This window comes from Molossus molossus, unplaced genomic scaffold (genome assembly GCF_014108415.1).
Source record: "Molossus molossus isolate mMolMol1 unplaced genomic scaffold, mMolMol1.p scaffold_m16_p_18, whole genome shotgun sequence".
Lineage (NCBI taxonomy): Eukaryota > Metazoa > Chordata > Mammalia > Chiroptera > Molossidae > Molossus > Molossus molossus.
Window position 1 is genome coordinate 32,042,670 of NW_023425353.1, and position 14,940 is coordinate 32,057,609.

Below are 14,940 nucleotides of genomic sequence, written 5' to 3' on the forward strand. Positions count from 1 at the left end.
ATTGAAAGTATAGCTTAGAACTCAGTGGTGGGGAAGTGGGAGTCAGAACAACTGAATTTTCTAAAACTGAAAAGATAGAATCCTCTTTTTATGCTCATAACTTGAGCTATGATTTAAAAATTAGTCACAATTATTTTTTCTTTAAAACTGCATTTATTAGATTAAAAGACTAAGATAATACATATAGTGGTTATAACAATTAAGGTAATTCAAAGATCTATAAAGAAAAAGAACTCCCTCATCCGGCCAGTGTGGCTCAGTGGTTGAACAATGACCCATGAACCAAGAGGCTGCTGATTTGATTTCCAGTCAGGACACATGCCAGGTTGTGGGTCTGATCCCCAGTGGGGGGCATGCAGGAGGCAGCTAATGGATGTTCTTTCTCAGCGCTATTTTTATCTCTCTCCCGCTCCCTTCCTCTCTCTAAATTCTTCTTCTTTTTTTTTTTTTTATCCTCACCCGAGGACATTTTTTGATATTTTGTTCAGATAGAGTGGGAGGGAAAGAGAGAGAGAGAGGGAGAGAGAAACATCGACGTGAAAGGGACACATCGAGTAGTTGCCACCCGCACAACCTAACCAGGGCCAGGGACAAACTGCAACTGAGGTACGTGCCTTTAGCGGGAACCGAACCAGGGTCTCTGGGGACCGCAGGCCGACGCTCTAACCGCTGAGCCAAACCGGCCAGGGCTCTCTCTCTAAATTCAAAAAAGAACTCTCTCCCATTCACACCCTCTTGTTTCAGCCCTCTGAGGTATCCAGTGTGATCAGCCTAGTGTAAATTCTTCCACCCCTTTCTCTATGTTCACCTGAATATATTAAAAATGGTCAGCAATATACTAACAAGATCATACCACTCTTTATCACTCTAAAAAGTGCATTTTCCACTTGAGCAATACATCATGGACATTCCTCTGGGTCAGTACAGATAGGTCTAACTCATTTTCTTCATTGCATAATATTCCATAGTATGGAGGCTATACAATTGAGTCAATGGATTCCATTACCTGTGGACAATCAGGTTGTTCCAAGTTTGTTTTGCACTACAAATAATACTATAATCATCTGTAATAGTTTCCTTTGGCTACTTTAACAAATTACCACAAACTGGGTGGCTTACAATAATAGAAATTTATTCTCCTACAGTTCTGGAGTTCAGAAGTCTAAAATCAAGGTGTCATTCCTAGAGGCTCTGAGGGAGAATCTCTTTTATGCCTCTCTCATAGCTTCTGGCAGCTGCCAGCAATCCTTGACATTCTTGGCTTGCAGATGCATCACTCCCATCTCTGCCTCCTTCTTCCCATCTTCGTCTCTGTGTCTCTGTATCTCAAATCTCCTTCTGCCTTTCTCTTATAAGGACACCTGTCATTGGACCTATGGCCCACCCTAAATCTAGAATGATCTCATTTCAAGATCCTTAGTTACATCGGTAAGGATACCATTTCCAAATAATGCTATATGTTCACAGGTATCACATGGACATATCTTTTGGAGAACCAGTATTCAACCCACTAATGACATCATTGTGTATATATCCTTACAACTGGTCATTTCTGTAGCTTTTCTACAGGGCAGAGTTAATGTATTTTTTGGTCAATGAGTAGATGTTAATGTTTTAAATTTTAATAGATATTCCCAGAGTTTGTGTCAATTTACATTCCCATCAGCTCTGTACCAGGGCTTGTTTCCATATATATCATTGACTGCTTTTGTTAATGTTTGACAATCTAATGACAGAAAAATAGATTGTTAATGTTCTTTTCCATGACTATTAGTGAAACAAGCATCATTTTAATTTGGATTTTATCTTCCATTAATTGCCTGCTTGTATACTTTGACCATATTTTTAAAACATTGACCTATTTAGCTTTTCAAAATCCATTTATAGAAACTCTTTTATGTTAGGGATACAATATGTTTGCCATATGTTTTGTGTAGTTGTGTTCTGTCTATTGTTTTTTGTTTTCTCTTCTTTTTTTAAACTTGTCATTGTGATGTCATGCAAAACTTTAAAAATATTTATGGAGACAAATGATTTTATTATTTTCTTTAGTGATTCTGGGCTTCCTGTCTTGCTTAAAGTTCCTCCTCACTAAGCAATACTACTATTCTTTAAAAAATTTCCTCTAAGTTTTTAATTTGTATATTTTATATCTTTAATTCTTCTGGAATTTTTGAATATGGCATGGTTCTATGAATAGAGAGTCAATTAAACCAAGATCATTTATCAAACAAATCATTCCTTTATCACCGGCTTGTTTGCCACCTTTGCTTTATATTAAGTTCTACTTCTAGATTTTTCCTAGACAACTAAACTATTTGCCTGAACTATTACAGTAGTGTTACAATACGTTTACAAATAGTAGCTCTAGAGTAAGTTAAATTTTGGGTTTTCAATAAGTAAAATTCGAGTGCGCCAGTAAGACAGAGGGCCATGACATTTCCTGGTTGAGGTAAAAAAAAAATAACAGGAGATAAGGTATGAGAAAGGACTGGGTAAATCATAAGGCTCGGTAGCAAATATTAGCTGTTGTCGCAAAAATGAACATACAGAAAAAGAATCTTGGGCTTGGAAGGCTACACTTTTTCTTTTATGACCATTAACAGTGCAGGGAATGAAGGGCCAGCTGTGGGGCAGCTGACCTAGCGTTCCTATCCCCAGAACCAGAGTGAAAACAGGGGAAGCGGCAAAAGCAAACTGCTGCCTGCGCTCAGGAACCGAGGAGGCTGTTCAAAGTCGCAGAACGGAATTAGGGAGAGGAACTGCCAGCAAGACACCGCCAGCAAGGAGACCCAGGAAAAGAGAGGGTCTCTCGGGAGGTGGCTGCGACGGTGGGGGCAGGTGGGGGCTCTTTCCTGAAGGCTGCTTGCTGCGGATTCCCGATCCTGCGGTCCTCCCGCAGCAGCAAACGGGCAGAACCACTGCGCAGCAGCGGCGCTGCCCAGAGGGCTGCCGGAGAACACCAAGCGGTAAGAGTCGCCTTTCTCCCGGCCCCGCCTGTCCCGTCCCGTAGGTCTGCGGCGGCCGCTGCGGTGTTGAGGATTGGCCGGAGAGGCGCGCGGGGCGGGATAGTCGCGCGCACGCGCGGGCGCGGCCACGGCGGCGGCGCGCGCGTGCTCCGTCGGTCGGTGCGGCGGCGGCGGCGGCGGCGGCGGTGGCGGCGGTGGCAGCGGAGGAACGGGGCGGGCCACAGCAGTGGGCGGCGGGATGGTGTAGCGCCGCGCGGGGCAGGCAGGAGGTGACTGAGAGAGGCGGGATGGGGGCGCCGCAGCTGGACGGTCGCGGTGGTCTGGGCTGCTGACCGCACACCCGGAGCTTGGAGCCGGCGGTAGCGGAGCGCCAGGCAGGTGAGTGTGGCGGAGCGCGACCCGGATATGCGGCGCGGCTGAGGGGCGGCGCGGTCGGAGCAGCCCGCGGAGGTGCCCCCAAGCGGGCCGGCGGCGCGGTCTTGCTGGCCACCGCCTGTGGTGCCGGCGACTTCGCTGCCCGCGCCGCGCTTCCTCCCTGCTCGGAGGACTCTCGCCCGCCGGCCCGCGGGGGCGCCTCTCTCGACTGCGGCCCTCCGGGTTTCTCCAAGGTGAGCGGCGCTGCCCGGCCTCCCGCGGCAGAGACGCTGCTGGGCGCCCCGGGCGGCCGGCGCTGTTGGTCGCGTTCTTAAGGGGAGCCTCTGTGGAGGCAGTGTCTGCCCGCTGCGTCTCCGCGCCAGCCCCGGAGCTTCCCCGCTCTCGGGTGCCTTTTCTTTTCTTTTCTTTTCTTTTTGCGCAGAAGTGCATTTTAGGGGCAGGGATCCTGGACTGTTGGGGTATGGTCGTGTTTTCAAATCCTGGCACCGCCACTGATCTGTCTTGGGGCCTTGGGCCAAAGGGTCCTGCTTGTTAATGACAATAATAATACTACTACTAAGTACTTCACAGGTTTGTTGTGAGGATAGAATTGGAAGATGTGCAGGACCGAGCAGCAAGTGCTGGGTAAATGGTGGGCGATTAGGAGCAACCCTGGTGCATCATCTCGTCAGCTGTTGCTAATTCCTGGCTGCGCGTGTACGTTTTGGGGGCACATTATTTCCGAACTACTCTGGTGGTGCAGTAGCCGCCACTGGAATTGTTTAATACCGGATTGGCGTTAGAATCCTGTAGTCTCTTGCTTCGGTTGCCTTGGAGTACCTATCTCATGTACCGAGTAGGAATTATTGCTAAAATAAAACCCAGCGAATTTAGGATTCACTTAGGATGGAAGATGGTGAGACAACACAAACTTGAAGTGCTTTGCTGTTTAAATAATCTTAAGTGACACTTAAACTCTGTCACTTGTTACAGAGTATAAACACGAGGAATATGGAAACAGACTCCTTTTTTGTGTGTGTGCTTTGCTACATCCGAAGGGAGTGACAAGTGCTTTTGTAAACATCGTTGTGGGCAGTGTTACTGTCTGGTGAAGTCATCATAATTAAATTAGATGAGTACTTATTTTGAAGCACTGAATGAATGTTTGGAAATATGATTCCTAATTAAATCATCTCTAACGAGTCAGAATTCTCAGCAGTTCATTAATCATTTGGGGATTTTTATGCTATGCTCCAAGATTTTCATGGTAAAAGCAGAACTGTTTAAGTCATGATAATGTAGCATAGGAGAAGGTGTTCAGGATAAAAGTCTTAACCTAGTTTCAGGAGGCAAGTGTGCAACAAAGTAAAACTCTTTAGTTTTAAAACTGAAATTGTATTCACTAGAGCAAAACTGAGTAAAAACAAAAAACTTGTGCCCTGGCCGGTTTGGCTCAGCGGTTAGAGCGTCGGCCTGCGGTCGGGAGAGACCCGGGTTCGGTTCCCGCTAAGGGCATGTACCTCGGTTGCAGTTTGTCCCCGGCCCTAGTTGGTCGTGCGGGTGGCAGCCACTTGATGTGTCCCTTTCACGTCGATGTTTCTCTCTCTCTCTCTTCCTCTCTCTCCCTCCCACTCTATCTGTACAAAAAATGGAAAAATGTCCTCAGGTGAGGATGAAAAAAAAAACCAAAAAACTTGTTTTATACCCCGTTTTACACTCTGATGAGGGTCGTCTACCTTCAGGTTGTTTTTTAGAAGTGGAGAAAATTGAGTTGTATTTTAATTTATTGCCACTTACATCTTTTGCCTATATTTCCTGCTTTTCCTAATAACTCATTCATAAAGGCTTTTATTCCAACCTGCTTTGTGAATGCAAACAACATACACAGAAAATAATTAAAAATGAACTTTATATTTAAATTATGTCCTTCCTTGTAGTTTAATTATGTTCTTCCTAAATTACTATCTTCCCTGTTGTCTAACTTTAGACTGGTGAACCCAATAGTAGAAGCACTGTTAGCTACTGTGAAAAGGCTGGGAGTCAGAAATCACATCTTGGTTTTAGGCCTGGACATGGATCCCAAATATCTGGAGCTTTGAGTATATCACTCAATCTTTCTGGGCCTCAGTTTTTCCTGAGGACATTTTTCCATTTTTTTTGTTCAGGTAGAGTGGGAGGAAGAGAGAGAGAGAGAGAAAAACATCCATGTGAAAAGGACATATAGAGTGATTGACACCCGCACGACCCAACCAGGGCCGGGGACAAACTGCAACCAAGGTACGTGCCCTTAGTGGGAATCAAACCTGGGTCTCTCTGGACCACAGACCGACACTCTAACTGCTGAGCCAAACCGGCCAGGGCTCAAATTTTTTTTTTTTATTTATGGAATTTGAGTGTGTGTGTTACCAGCAGGTTGGGAGAGTGGTGGAGGACTAGAGTATATTATACATAGAAAGGATATTAGGATATTCCAGGATATTATACTTTCCCTTCTCTTCAATCCTTCTCTCTCTCTTGACTTTTCCTTCTCTTCCTGAATTCAAACATTCTGATGCCTCAGGGTTTTCAAGCTTGCCCCTCTACTTTTTTCTACCTGTACTTTCTGGATGATCCTATCATACATGCCTTGTGGTTTAAATACTGTCAGTGTATTGTTGACTCTCAGATTTTTTATCTTAGGTCCTGAACTTCAGATTTATTCTACTTGCGTACATGATATCTTTCCTTATTTTGTCTGTAGGCATCTTAAACTTAACATGTTCAAAGTGTAGCTTTTGATTTCCGTTCCTCAACCTATTCATTTCCCAGCAGTCTCCATTTCGTAAGAGTATCCCTCTGCCCGCCTCCTTCACCCTACTTAAGTGAAAAATCTGGTGTCCATCTTTAATTCATTCTTTTGCCTCACTCCTCCCCTACCACACACATGACCAGCAAAATGTGCCAATTTTACCTCCAAAATATATCCTGAATATTTTTACTTTAGTTTGTTTTTATCACCACCACCCCAATTCTTACTGGGTAGTAGCTTCCTAACTGGTCTCCTTGCCTCTTGTCTTACTATCCTACAGTCCATTTTCAATCAGTCAGATTGATCTTTGCTTACTTTCCTGCTCCAGTAGCTTCTCATTACACTAAGAAGTAAATCTAAACTCTACCTGCATTATCAACTAATTATCTTGCTTATTTTTTTTCTTTGTTTATGATCTTCCCTCCAACATACTATAAGTTATCTGATGGCAGGGACCTCCTCTGTCTTCCCGGCTATTTTCAGTAACTAGAACAGTGATCGGAACATTTAACTAATGTTGAATGAATGAATTTGTGAATGAAATAAGATATAAAATATTCTGATTCTAAATATAACATGTACTGAACACACTTTACACTTTTTTGGTCCCAGATTTGTGTAAATGAGGAAGTAATCAAAGGGTCCAGAGTTATATTGTTAGATATCCTTATTCCCTTAGTCTTCATTAACATGCTGTGCTTCCTGAAAAGGCTAAGCATTTAGACCTTAAGCCACTGATAACAAAACAAATGTGAATTTTGTTCATCGTGTAATGGATCATTAGTATTTTTGCAAATAAGGAACCAAACAAGTTTTCCAGCCTATTTGATTATTTTGAGGCTTTGAATTTTGGTCTTGACTGGAGGGGATTGTTTCTCAAATGTGGTAGTTTGATATAATATTGCATAACTCCTCTAGGGTAGCAGTTGGAATTTTTACAGAGAGCAAATGTTATTATTTCAATTACACTATTAAAAAAAGAAATCAGACTCTCTTTCCCCCACCCTTACAAGTGTATATGTGTATATCCTCTGAGCCATTTGATTTGAAGTCATAGCTTACCTTATATTGGGGATAAATTCCTGTTGTTTGGTTTCTGGTAACTGCACACTTGACAGCTTTGTCATGTTTTAGAAAGAGGCAAATAACTTTGAACCCCCTATGCCCTGCCCAAGACTGAGCCTGGCCCTAAAAACTATCTTGCAAGTATGTGAACAAAGAAGGGTATGGAAGAAATCAGAAGTATACAACTCCATCGTCAAAGTAGAAATATGGTAAAAATACATGTTGGAGGAGGAACTCCGAGATTAGAAGAATAATTGACTGAACATTTAGTAGAAGAGAAAAGGAAGATACGGGAAAATACAGATTTTGAGACTCATGTGGGACAATTTACCTCTCACCCCCCCCCCCCAAATTTTGATACTTGAATATTTTCCTCTCTGCCCCCTGTTCATTTCCTGAAGTATATGAGCTATTTTTCTAAGGAGTGTCTATGAGCCTGCTCTAGTACAATGTCAGAACACATTTCGGGAGAGTAAACTATCCTTTTCTTTTAAAAAATCCAGAAATCAGTTGCATTTTTATTTTTTATTTTATTGATTTTTAGAGACAGAGAAGAAGGGGGGGGGGAGAGAAACAACAAACATCGATTGGTTGTTCCATTTATTTATGTATTCATTGGTTGCTTTTTGTATGTGCCCTGACCCTTGTTTGAACCCGAAACCTTGGTGTATTGGGATGATACTCTAACCAACTGAGCTACCCAGCCAGGGCTGTCTTTTTTTATTATTTTTTCTTTTATCCTCACCCAAGGACATTTTTCCATTTTATTGTTCAGATAGAGTGGGAGGGAGGGAGAGAGAGAGAGAGAGAAACATCGATGGGAAAGGGACACATCGAGTGGCTGCCACCCACACGACCAACCAGGGTCGGGACAAACTGCAACCGAGGCATGCGCCCTTAGCGGGAACCGAACCCGGGTTTCTCTGGACTGCAGGCTGATGCTCTAACCGCTGAGCCAAACTGGCCAGGGCAGGGCTGTCTTTTTTTAAAAACAATTTGAATTGATTTTAGAGGGTGGGGGAGGGAGAGATAGAGAAAGAGAGAAACATCTATATGAGAGAGAAATATCAATCAGTTGCCTCTTGCATGCCTCCGGACCAGGGATGGAACCTCCAACCTGGGTATGTGCCCTAATCAGGAATTGAACCTGCCACCTTTTGTTTTATAGGATAATACACCATCCAACTGAGCCACACTCTCCAGGGCAGGGCTATTTTTTTCTTTTTTAAAATTTTTTTCTTTATTGATTTTAGAGAGAGAGAGGAAGGGAGAGAGAGAGAGAGAGAGATAGAAACATCAGTAAGTGAGAACATCGATTGGCCACCTCCTGCATGCCCCCCACTGAAGATTTAGCCCACAACCTGGGCATGTGCCCTGACCCTGAATTGAATCAGTGACCTCCTTATGCATGGGTCATTGCTCAGTCACTGAGCCACAACTGCTGGACTGGTCCTTTGAATTTTTACGCATGCATAGATTCTTGTGACTACCACAACTAACAGTATTCAGAACATTTCCAACATCCCAAAGAATTCCCCCATTGTTACTCCTTTGTAGTCACCTCCCCCCAATTCTTAACACTTGGGCTTTTTTTTTTGTAAATGTTCTTACTGATTTTAGAGAGAGGGAAGGAGAGGAAAGAGAGATAGAAACATCAGTGAGAGAAACATCGATCGGCTGCCTTCTGCATGCCCCCTACTGGGGATTTAGCCCGAAATCTGGGCATGTGCCCTCACTGGGAATCAAACCTGGACTTCTCAAGTCCATGGAATGATGCTAAATCTACTGAGCCACGTTGGCTGGGCAACTCTTGGACATTTTTTAAAGAGAAATTTCTCATGTACAGAATATATCAGAACCGAAATAAGTGAATAATTAATTGATCAACCTAATTGTTGGTTTTCTTTTAGAAATATAAATGGGAGAATTTAAATCTTCACATAATGGGTTTACATGCAATAAAATATTTAACCTTGCAGATGGAAGAATGCTTATGAAGGCTTTAAGTTAAAAAATTATCTTCTAACTTTTGGAACCTGTCAGTGATACAAATTTCATAATACCAGGTTATAATAGGCACCATCTAACAAAGAAATTTGGGGACTAAATCTGTGAAAAAATCATAATGGACATCATCACATATCCTCTCATTTCTCTTCAGTAAACCCAGAATTCCCATTTACTGCTCTCATGGGGTGCAGATTAATTTTGCAAAGGATTATGCTTTTCTCCCTGGTCTCTCTCTAGCATTGTCCCCTTCTGCTAGCCTATCCATTTTATTCCAGTGCTTAGAATTTTGGGTACTGTATTCAACTTTCTAGGTGTTGAGGGGGAGGATATGTTACCTGTATAGCTAAAGTATATTGTAAATGTAGCTTTTCATTATCCTATTAACTTGGTTCAGGCATAAAGCAGTTAATCTAGAAATTCCATCATTTCCTCAGAAAATTCACAAATCCTTCCCCTGAAAAAATCCTGGCTTCAGGATTTATTTATATATCTTTCCCTACCTTTCACCAAGCATGGATATCTCCTTATTTCCTGGAATATTTAAAGAAGATCACCTGAGGTTATTGTTAATTGACCCTTTGGGAGTATTTACAGTCCCCTATATCCTGGTATTGATAGATCCAGGTCTGCAACTCCGAACCCTGGTGCAAACCCAGGAGAGATTGTCACATTGCTGATCCTCTAGTTTGTCATCCTTCTGTGCTCTGGCCTCTTGGGAGACCACCCAAGCAAATGCTCATTTGCCTTCAAGGGAAATGTGATTCTGATTATCCAGTCCTTCAGGAGGAGGATTATGTGGATTAAAAGAAATCCTTGGGTAATTCAGAAGCTTTATTTCAACTGCAGTTTACCCACATTCCTGACCATAGTGTTTTCTGGCATTTCTAATAACTAATTTATAGTATTTACTAATTTCATATCTATCTCCTCTTACCATTTAGAAGTAATAGCAGTCGTGAAGTAGTGGAAAGATGAGAAGGGGGGGGGGGTCAAAGGAGTCAGATAATCATCAGGCATTGCCCCACATAATTTGGTGTTGACTGAGTGGTTTAACCACAATGCTTACTAGACCTTGAAGACCTGAATTCCATGCATTCCTTACCTGCTGAGCCACTGTAAGAAATCTGAGGTGACTGTCAACAAGAGGTCATACTCCATTTTGAGACATTTGCACTTTACTGGCATAAGTGATTGAGTTTTTGTGATAAATAATGAGATCTCAGCCCATAATGTCCACAGTGTTCTTGTAAGCTAAGTATTGCCATCCTTTCTTTGCAGATGGGGAAAAATGAGAGATAGCTTAACCAAGGCAGTATGGAGCAGAGTATTAGCTGAGAAGAAAACACAGGAACCCTTGGCTTCTCTTTTCATATTTTGGGCAGTGGTGAAGGCTTTGTGGGAGTGTGGACAATATGTATGTTTTTAGTTAAAGTCTACTAATGTCCAGCCTGTCTGAGCTGTTCCCCCTAAAGCCCTGTGCTGTGAAAAACATCCCTTCTGTGCCTGAAGTAGAATAGCCTCATTTTGTCATTTTTGCCTCCAGCCATGTTTCAGGCTTAATTTCTCTAGGATTGATCTACTTGTATTTTTTTTTAAAATCCTCACCTGAGGGAAGGAGAGAGCGGGGCGGGGGGCGACACACACATCTATGTGAGAGAAACTCGTTGAGTGGTTGCGTTCTGCACAGTCCCAACCGGGGCAGTCCCAGCACCAACTGCAAGCACCAACTGCAGCTCCAGCCCCCAGCCACAGCTACCGGACGCTCTAACTGCTGAACCAAACCTGCCAGGTCAGACTGTAGTCCAGTTTTATAGGTAAGAGTTAAGAGTTAAACAATGAATTAGTTATTGATGTAGTATGCCTTTATTTTGGATATACAATCAGGTTTTCCTTTTGCCTTGGCTTTGCAATGAGAAAGACTATGGTTTTGTGGTTTGTCATATATGTGTAACTAACAAAAGTGCTTAATGTATCACCTAGTTAAATGTTCTAAAAGCTGGTATAGGTCATATTTACAGAGTTTTCAAATAAGAAAACCCAAAATATATATTTTTTCTTTCTGTTCTGGTAATTTGGGTGGTATATTGAAATGTGGCTAAGTTTGATGCTAAAGTATTGACAATAGAGGAAGTAAGACATAAATTTACTTTTGAATAAGTGAACCAATAAACTGTAGTTATTAATCTTTAACTTAAAAAATGAATAGAGAGAATCATTATGCTATTTTGCCTCCCCCATATTCACATGAGAAAGGAATGTGAGCATTAACATTATATCAACTATTAATAAATAGTAGTACTCAGACATATAGAAGGAGATACATAGGACATAAAGGTTTTCCTGCCTAACTGGAGCCCACTCCAGTGGTTATTTTGAGCTAATCACTAATTTTGAATTAATTTATATGCAGTGGCTTCTATAGAAGAGGTCTGTGTAGTTATAAAATAAAAAATATGTTAATTATTTCTTCATTGCTGGTTGTGGAGACCTAAAGACACTGAAGTGTTATCAATTTTAAAAATGAACTATTTAATGAATTAGAGAAGTTTTACACTTCACTACATTTAGTTGTAGGCTTAGGTTGGGATCTGATTTCAGTAAAGAAAAAATATTTTAAGGAGTCCAATTTTTTTGAAGTCTTCATAAATAATCAGTAGTGCCAACCAACTGAGCCATCCTGGCATGGCTCTACTATTACTATTTTTTAAAAATTGGCCGGTTTGGCTCAGCGGTTAGAGCGTCAGCCTGCGGTCCTGGGAGACCCGGATTCGGTTCCCGCTAAGGGCACGTACCTCGGTTGCAGTTTGTCCCCGGCCCTGGTCGATCGTGCGGGTAGCAGCCACTCGATGTGTTCCTTTCACATCGATGTTTCTCTTTCTCTCTCTCTGTTCCTCTCTCTCCCTCCCACTCTACCTGAACAAAAAAATGGGAAAATGTCCTCGGGTGAGGATAAAAAAATAAATAAATAAAATAAAAATTAGGGCAGTAGAATATATGCATTTGCTTGCTTTTAAGTGCAGTATTTCTGAAAGGATACCCAACAGATTGGTAGAGTCGTCCCTCGCCATTTTGTGTTTTGAGTTTCGCAGCTTCACTCTATCGCAGTTTATTCAAATATATTCATTAAAAAATTGATCGAGACATTGAAAATGATACAGTGCACGCTTGGTTGTCTGAGTCAATTATACACCCCTGTATTATAATTAAAATTACTGTACCTATAGACTGTAGGCCTATGTATTTGAGCACCCCTGCAAATCCTTCAATGCCATGTGCAACTGCTCGACCACTCCTTGTGTGTGAGCAACAACTTTTTTCCAAAAAATCGGGTGTGGTGAAACCAAGCCAATCAGAGCGTGCTGTTCACTGATTGGCTATCCTGTCCTCTTCCTATCTCGGCCACTGATCGTCTCAGCCTCATGCAAGTTTGTTTCTCTCATACACGCTTCTACATCGCTATGCATTGGAAGCATCTTTGCTTTTGTAAGCGTTTGCGATTTCTCTTTTTTATCCTCACTCGAGGACATTTTTCCATTTTTTGTTCAGATAGAATGAGAGGGAGGGAGGGAGGGAGGGAGGAGAGAGAGAGAGAGAGAGAGAGAGAGAGAGAGAGAGAGAAACATCAACATGAAAGGGACACATCAAGTGGCTACCTTCTGCACGACCCAACCAGGGCCGGGGACAAACTGCATCTGAGGTACATGTTCTTAGTGGGAACTGAACCCGGGTCTCTCTGGACCGCAGGCTAATGCTCTAACTGCTGAGCCAAACCGGCCAGGGCAGTGTTTGTGATTTCTGAGAACTTTTATCTAAGCCCCATGATGGCTCCTAAACGTGCTGCTGCTTCTAAACCTTCTGACGATTAAACTAAGCGCTAGAGGAAGATTCTTACCATCCAGGAGAAGGTGAAACTCTTGGATATGATCAAAGATGGCAAGAAAATCATGGAGGTTGCCCGCCATTACGACTTGAATGAGTCTACTGTTCGCACCATCTGTAAAGATGAAAAGAACATCCATCCAACGGCTACTGTCTCTTTCAACAAGGAAGCGAAGCATGTTGTGACAAGTCGTAATAAGTTCATAGTGAAAACAGAGTTTGCCCTAGCCATTTGGATCAGTGTTAGCTGCAAGAAAAATATTCCGTTGAATTCACTGGTCATCCGGGAGAAGGTGAGGCAGCTCTATCAGCGCTTTACGGCAGACAAACCTCAACCAGGACCCTCTTATGCAATGTTCATGGATTTCACGGTGAGCAAGGGTTGATTCGAGAAGTTCCAGAAGAGGTATCATCTGAAGAGTGTCGTTCTCCACAGAGAAACTGCCTCTGCTTATCAGCCTACAGCAGAAGATCCTCCTCAAGGATCTTCTTTGTTCCAGAAGATCCTTGAGGGCGAGTATCATCCTCATCAGGTGTTCAATATGGACAAAACAGGACTGTTCTGGAGAAGAATGCCTTCCTGGACATTGATTTTCAAGGATAAGGCCAAGGTCCGTGGCTTCAAGCCGTATTAGGATTGCGTGACTATCGTTATGTGTGGAAATACTGAGGGATTTTTGCTCAAGCCTGCCCTTATCTACAAGGCCAAGAACCCTAGGGCCCTGAAGAATAAAAACAAGAACCTGCTTCCAGTGCACTGGATGCACAACAACAAGGGCAGGATCACAAAACAGCTGTTACCGGACTGGTTCCATGAGTGCATCATCCCCTAAGTCAAGCTGTATCTCGAAGAAAGGTTTAATTCTCCTCATGGACAATGCTGGAGGTCATGCGCGAGACCTATCCTACCACGGTGTATGGATTGAGTGCCTTTCACCCAACACCACTTCACTGATCCAGCCCCATGGATCAAGGCATTATTCGCACATTCAAGGCTGTCTACTCGCGAAACACCCTGCAGCACCTTGTCGAAGGCATGGACCTTGCGGGAAACTTCTTTTTCTTTTTTTGAGGAGAACTTCTTGCCGAAGGTGTATTGGAGGCAGTATACCATTGCCATCTGTCTGAAGAATATCCAGGCCATGTTGAAGGACATAAAGACCGAGACGGTGAAGGCCAGCTGGAAGATGTTGTGGCCTGAAATAGTCCATGACTACAGAGGATTCACCCCAGAGGATATAAGCATCTCGGCAGTGGATAAGGCAGTTAGGCTAGTCCGGCTGCTGGGAGGAGAAGGTTTCGAGGATATGACCCACGATGATGTGGATGAGCTGCTGGAGATGCATTCAGATCCCTTAACTGACGAGGATCTGGTGGAGATGACTAAGTCTGCGAGTAAGGAGGAGGAAGAGCAGCCAGAGGTTCCTGGGGGTCAGGAGGAGGAAGTTGGCCTTACACTTGAGCATCTCTCACAAGTCATGAGAATTATTAAGGTAGTACAGGACATGATTGGCAAATGGGACCCACAAATGATGTGTGCATTGCGGTTCCGGAATGCACTTGATGGAGTGATAGAACCCTACAAAAGCCTTCTTATGCATATGAAAAGACAGTGCCAACAACTGCCTATCACGATGTTCTTCAGCCGCGCACCTAGACACCCACTGCCTACTGCTAGTACTCCTTCAGCAGAAGACAACGACGATGACACTGCACCTGCTAAAGATACAGCTCCACCTGAAGACTTCCCTACTGAGGTCGTGCCTTCAGAGGAGCAGTAACCTTGCTCTTCTTTGCTGTGCAGTACATCACTTCATTGTCATCGCTTCATCATCGAACAAGTTGCACTATTTTCATAGGTTAGTGGTTGTATGT

At 43.0% G+C, this 14,940-nt stretch overlaps 1 protein-coding gene across 1 annotated transcript in view; it reads left to right on the forward strand.

Moving 5' to 3' along the window:
* Nucleotides 1-3,267: 3,267 nt before the first annotated feature.
* PIK3CB (phosphatidylinositol-4,5-bisphosphate 3-kinase catalytic subunit beta) overlaps nucleotides 3,268-14,940 on the forward strand; it is a 185,367-nt gene continuing 173,694 nt past the window's right edge. Inside the window, exon 1 of the mRNA XM_036266197.1 lies at nucleotides 3,268-3,347. The gene's annotated coding sequence lies outside the window, so the exon portion shown is untranslated. The remainder of the gene's footprint in view (nucleotides 3,348-14,940) is intronic.